We start from the raw sequence: 6,244 nt of genomic DNA, 5'->3' as shown, positions 1-6,244 counted from the left end.
AGAGGACCAAAGATGGAACTAAAGGGGTAATTAGGGAATATTAGAGAATAGATCCTATCTGTGCACGTGCTAATAAGTTTAGGCATTATCCTGTAAGTTAATAGGGAGCCAATGAAGACTTTTTGAGAAATTAAGGGACTTGATCATATTTTTATTTTTTAAAATATCATTCTGGGCAGCTTTTATAGAGAATGGATGGTGGGGGTTGGGAGGGGAGTGTTGGGCACAGCTGAAGAAGAAAGACCGGTTAGGAGGCTATTACAGTACTTTAGGTGGGAAATGATGAAGATCTGACTGGAATCGTGGCACTGAGAAAAGAACAGGATGGATCCCTGAGATAAGGAAGTTGAATGGATGGAACCAAGGAGGACCAAGGAGATCTGGAGGTTGAGGGAGAAGAGCAAGTCAAAAAACTTCCCAAGTTTCTGGCTCCACACTTCGAGAAAGGCTGGTCCACACCCTAGCATCTTTGGGAGGGAGGCTCTGGTGAGCATTTGCACTCTCACACCTTAAAAGTCAGTGAGTTGGAGTGATATTGCTTGGTTATTTCTAGTCTGCCTTCCTGGCAAGCTTGGAGTCAGGCTGCAGACACAGCCTCAACACAAATTCCCTGGAAGACCCGAGAAAACATGGAGCCTTTCAGAATCCTTTGGGGTACAGCTGATTCAGGATGAGCTTTTGACCCATTTCTCACAGTGGTACCCTGAAGATACACCCCAATCCAAGCCATGGGCCTAGAACAGCCTTTTTAGCAGGAGGCCCTCATGAAGCAAAGGAGCACGTGGCTTGGCTAGTTTATCTCTGACCAGATTGAAGTTGCAATCCAAACCACATGAGCTTTCCTAGGGAGGGAAAATCGATTTTCACATAAGATCAACCAGGTCACACAGGCAGTAGAAAGAAAAGCATTGCTTCTAGTTAAACTATTAAGAAAACATCAAGAAAGAGGCAATAAAGGTTTTCATCTCCTATACAAGATTTTAAGATATTTTAACAAAAGATTTTATAATCCATATAATGTGTATTTCATGAAAAGATTTAGAAGACACAGTACAAATGTTGTTTCTTGGCTTTGGCAGTATTTTGAGCTGGTAAGTTCATTTTCAGCTAGTCTTTGCCTCAATATAAAGAAATGCCAACAATTCATTTTCACATTAATGCCTGTAAATCTTTTTTTTTTCCAATAGGATAGATTGGGATTAGAAGAGAAAGGAACATAAATTCTTTCTACATACTTCTATACTTTCGTTCCATTTAATTCTCACTGAAATCTTAAAAGATTGGTTGTATACAGCTGATTTTTTATAAGGAAGTAAAAATTAGGTTAATTAACTCAAGTGAAGCTGACAGTCTCTTCCGAAAGACTGCAGGTCTCTCTCTCTCTCTCTCCCTCTCCACCCCCCTGGAAAATAGATATTTAAAGCCCCTTGATGTCCAACATACTGGTTAAATGTAGTGTTCCTTCAGATTATTGGACATTTGGCTTTTCATAGAGTTCAAATTGTTTTAACATTTTAAACTTTACAGCCAAAAAAAATTTGTCAAAATGTGTATTACACTCCCTCCTCTCATCTAAATTTAGGCTTTTTTCCTGTGTAACTGTTAGAGCACCCATTTCCTCTTCCACTGACAAGATTTTAATAAATTTAAAAAAGTGTTTTGTTTCTACTATCCTTTTGCACCAAAATAGTAGCCTACGTGGTAGGTAGAGAATCTGTCATTAGTGTATTATGGGAAGTAAACTAAGGCAATGAGAAAGCTCTGATCAAAGTTGCAGAGTATTAGGTTATTAAATATGAAATATCTGATTTTGAATCAAAAGTTTAGTTTATTATATCTCAAACAAGAAGCAGTGCAATTAATCAAAGTATGCACCTAAACTATTGACCTTGTTTATGTGATTGTCAAAAAGAATCCATTTTTCATCACACGTAACAATATGGTGTAGAAATGGTTCACCTTTATGTCTGACAGCAAAGAAAGGCAAGCCTCATGATGATTTCTCTTCTGATGTTCATTTAATTCATGCAGTACCCATCTATCCAGCTTCTTTACCTTGCCGATTTGTTTCAAACGGTCCAATATTGTTACAATAGTAACATCAAGCCTTACTGCTAATTCACACATAGGTCGAGATGGATTCGCTTCCACTACAGCTTTCAGCTCATCGTTATTCACCTTGGTGTTAGGTCACCCACATTTTCAAGATTAAACTCACCAGAACGGAACTTCTCAAACCATCGATATACTGTGTGTTCATTAGCGACATCCTTCTAAACACTTCATTGATATTTCCAGCTGTCTTCTCAGCATTGATTCCACAACGGAACTCATATTTGAATTTTCGACTTATCCATGATTTCACAAAAATTGCTCTAAAAAAACTTTGAAAGATAATCACAAGCCAAACTGTGTTTGAAAGACTGAGGATGTACTTCACAATAAAGAAACAAGAAGTGTCAAAGTGAGATGTCAGAGATATCAACTGTCAAACTTAGTACTTGAGGAAATTGGACCTTTCATACTTAATAACCTTAATACATCAGTGGCCATTTTGGACCGGAATTCGGGAATCCTGACAGCAGAGCTATACCTGCATGGTTCAGGTTTGGGTGGAAGAAAGCATCACATGGAACAAAAGGATGCATTGGATTGGATGATCGTAAATAGTCCCCCCAGCACTCACAAACATCCTAGGAGTTGATCAGATGAGTGCCACTCCAATGTCTATCAGGATCAGCATTTGGCCAAGAATCAGTTAACGTTCTAAAATAATTATCAAATGTACAGATGCTGACCAATAAATACATTCAGAGGCTAATGGTTTATCTTATAACAACTAGAGGATCAGAATTGTTGGCCTGGAAAATGACTCTCTTTATTTAGCATAACATTGAAGGCAGCAGGATCCAGGGACAGGGACAGGGAAGGTAAGAGTTCCAAACTTCAAAACTCTCTAAATTGCAGGTACTGTTTCTTAGGAAGAATTTTTAACTGAAAATATTTAGAATTTAATCTTAACAGTTAGAATCACAGGTCCCCTGTGTTCTTGCCTGATACAAAAAATCCTTCTAAGACACTAGCAAATGACCTCCTATCTCCCATTTGAATATTTATATAATAAAAATTACCCCCTATTAAGGGTCTTGATTCTTCCTGTTAAGAAGGAAATTAGAGGCCGGGCAGGGTGGCTCACGCCTGTAATCCTAGCACTCTGGGAGGCTGAGGCAGGCGGATCGTTTGAGCCCAGGAGTTTGAGGTTGCTGTGACCTAGGCTAATGCGACAGCACTCTAGCCCGGGCAACAGAGTGAGAGTTTGTCTCAAAAAAAAAAAAAAGAAGGAAATTAGAAACCAATATAAAAAACAATAATGAAGACTTTGAATACTTCTATCAATAATGATAAAAAATTTTGAACTCTGTCATTTTATATTAGAGGTCTTATTTCATAGTCCCTATTTTTAATATCAAAGAGAATATAACTTCCAAACTGCTAATTCCTCTGGAACAAGAAAATCAAAGAACTCTAAATGTGGATGATATCTCAGACTCTGAAGGAAGGGAATTTTGCAGATATTGTAGCATTGTTTCTAACTTTTAATTTTGATATTATTTCAAATTTACAGAAAAATTATAAGAATAGTATGAGAAAATTGCTATTGCACATTTGGTATCTCTCTCTCTTTTCATGCATACACACACACACACACACACACACACACACACAAACACACACTTTCTTTTCCTGAACTACTTTAGAGTAATTTGAAGACATTTTGCCTTTTTATCCCTAAATATTTTAGTGTGTATTTCCTAAAAAGAATAAGGACATTCTCTTATATAACCACAAAACAATGATCAAAGTTAGCAAATCTAACATTCACTCAATATAATACAGTCCCTATTCGCATTGCAGCAACGGCTCCAATAATCTCTACAGCTTCCCCTCTTTCCCCCCAGGATCCAGTCCAGGATTACACATGGCATTTAGTTGTCCTGTCTCTTAAGTCTCCTTATGTCTGACAAGTTCCTCAACCTTTCTTTCTCTTTCTAGACCTTGGCTTTTTTTTTTTTTTCTTGTGAGACAAGGTCTTGCTCGGTTGCCCAGACTGGAGCGCAGTGGTGTGATCACAGCTCACTGCAACTCCAACTCCTGGACTCAAGCAACACCACCTCCCTGCCACCGCCTGGCTAATATTTTTATTTTTGTGGGGGAGGGGTGTCTCGCCCAGGCTAGACTTTGACATTTCTGAGGAGTACAAAGCTAGTTATTTTGCAGAAAGTTTTTCAGTTCGGGTTTGTGGAATGTTTCCTTGCAGTTAGATCCAAGTTATACATTTTTGGCAAAAATACCACTGAAGTGCGTTAAAGAAACATTATTCAATGATAGTTATTAAAACACGGTAAAAATGTTTTATTCAGGACCATCATAAGAGGTATAGGGATCACTGAATGGGGTCTTGCAATGGGGAAGAGAAATTGGGCTCAACTCTGAATACAGCAAGGGCAAGTGGGAACTGATAACCAAGGAGCAGTGGATGGAAGATTACTAAGAGCAAACATCAGGGGGAAGGGGAATTCTGGCTAAACTGACCTAACGGGATTCTTGCTGAAGACAGACCAGGGTGACCAGACATCACCTGGGGGAAGTTGAAGGATGAGGAACCAAATCAGACATCTAGGGTGGGGCTTCTTTCTAAACTGACTTAGCAGAGTTCTTTGCTAAAACTGGATTTTACAAGGAAGTGCAAGATGGGCCAAGCAGAAGGTTCAGAAGCCTGTCTAAAGTCTGACCAAGCAAAACTGTATCTTTGTCAAGTGATATAGTATCCTTCTCAGTATATGATAGTGAGGGAAGAGGGAAAGAACAGAAGATGTTACCCAAGTACTGGTGAAGTTAGCTTTACTCATGTGGTTAAGGTGGTAGCTGCCCTGTTTCTCCACTGTGAATTTACTGTTTTCCCCTTTGTAAACATAAGTAATATGTAGGGAGATGCTATGTGTGCACACTGCTCCTCATCAAACTGCATCCATGGTTTTAGCGTCCATTGGTGATTTTATAACTTCATCATACCTTCTATAATCATTATTAATATATAGTATAAATATGTGACATATTTATATTTTACTATAAAAAACAGCTTTCCCTTCCCTCCATTCATCTATTTAAATATTTATTAATTTATGTCAGTATAGATTCACAGATTCTTGTTTTATTCTATGGGCTGTAATCCATCACCCTCCTTATGTATTTTGATGCTTAAATTGCCTTGGATTTGGCCAATGGGAATCCCATCAAGCTGGGTCCTCTCAGGATTGTACCTTGAGTATTTTGCAAGCAGGTAATTCGGGTGTACTGTCTTGTATATTAGGCCACCCAGTAACATAACTCACTTTTCTTAAGTGAAGCTTCCTCTGAGAAGGGTTTCCACATAGGATCTTCCTTTTCTACCAGTAGAAAGTGTTGGTCCTTGCCTTCCTTTCCAGATCTGACCAGCAGAAAGTATTGTTGAAAGACGGCCCTTTTCAAGACAGATCTCCAGAGACTGGAGACTTACTTAATGCTAACACTAAAGGAGAAGTCTTGGTTAGAAGCAATCAAAGGTACTAGAGTGCTAGGGTCACCAGTTCCTGACCCTTTAAAAAGAGGAGGATAGCTACTTTCAAAATTCTATTATTGAGACTAAATGTGAGATGCACATTTAGGTAACAATTAATGGAGGCAGGGACAGAGTATGATTGGGACAGACACATGAAGGGCTTCTAGGGTAGTTGGCCATGATCTGTTTCTTGATATGGGTAATGATTACAAAAGTACCTTGTAATAATTTATTAAAGTGTACATCGGTTTTGTGTGGTCTACTGTATCCATTTTTTTAAAAAAAAGATTTTTAAAGTGTATTGGGAAACCTATTCTGAATCCCCTGGGCTAATTTGCCCAGGACCACATTCTCTTGGAACGAATCCAGAAACTTTCTCTCCAATGTTGACTTACCCCCCTGACAAAGCCTATAGGTTTGCCTTTGATAGAGTGACACAATTTTAATCACATCATCTTTAATCTTTTCAAATATAGGCTAGAAAATCTCTAAGAAAATGCTCTGTTCTATAATTTCAGCTGGACTGTATACTAAGTATTATGAGTGCTGACACTTGAGGGTCCTTAGTTGGCTTTTCCCTTACCCAGATGAATCCACAACACTTTCTTGTTAGGAGTATTTGGTTTTAAACCTTTCATTTGATTT

The sequence above is a fragment of the Propithecus coquereli genome, unplaced genomic scaffold (genome assembly GCF_000956105.1).
Source record: "Propithecus coquereli isolate 6110/MARCELLA unplaced genomic scaffold, Pcoq_1.0 Scaffold70, whole genome shotgun sequence".
Lineage (NCBI taxonomy): Eukaryota > Metazoa > Chordata > Mammalia > Primates > Indriidae > Propithecus > Propithecus coquereli.
Note: the sequence above shows the minus strand (reverse complement) of the source record.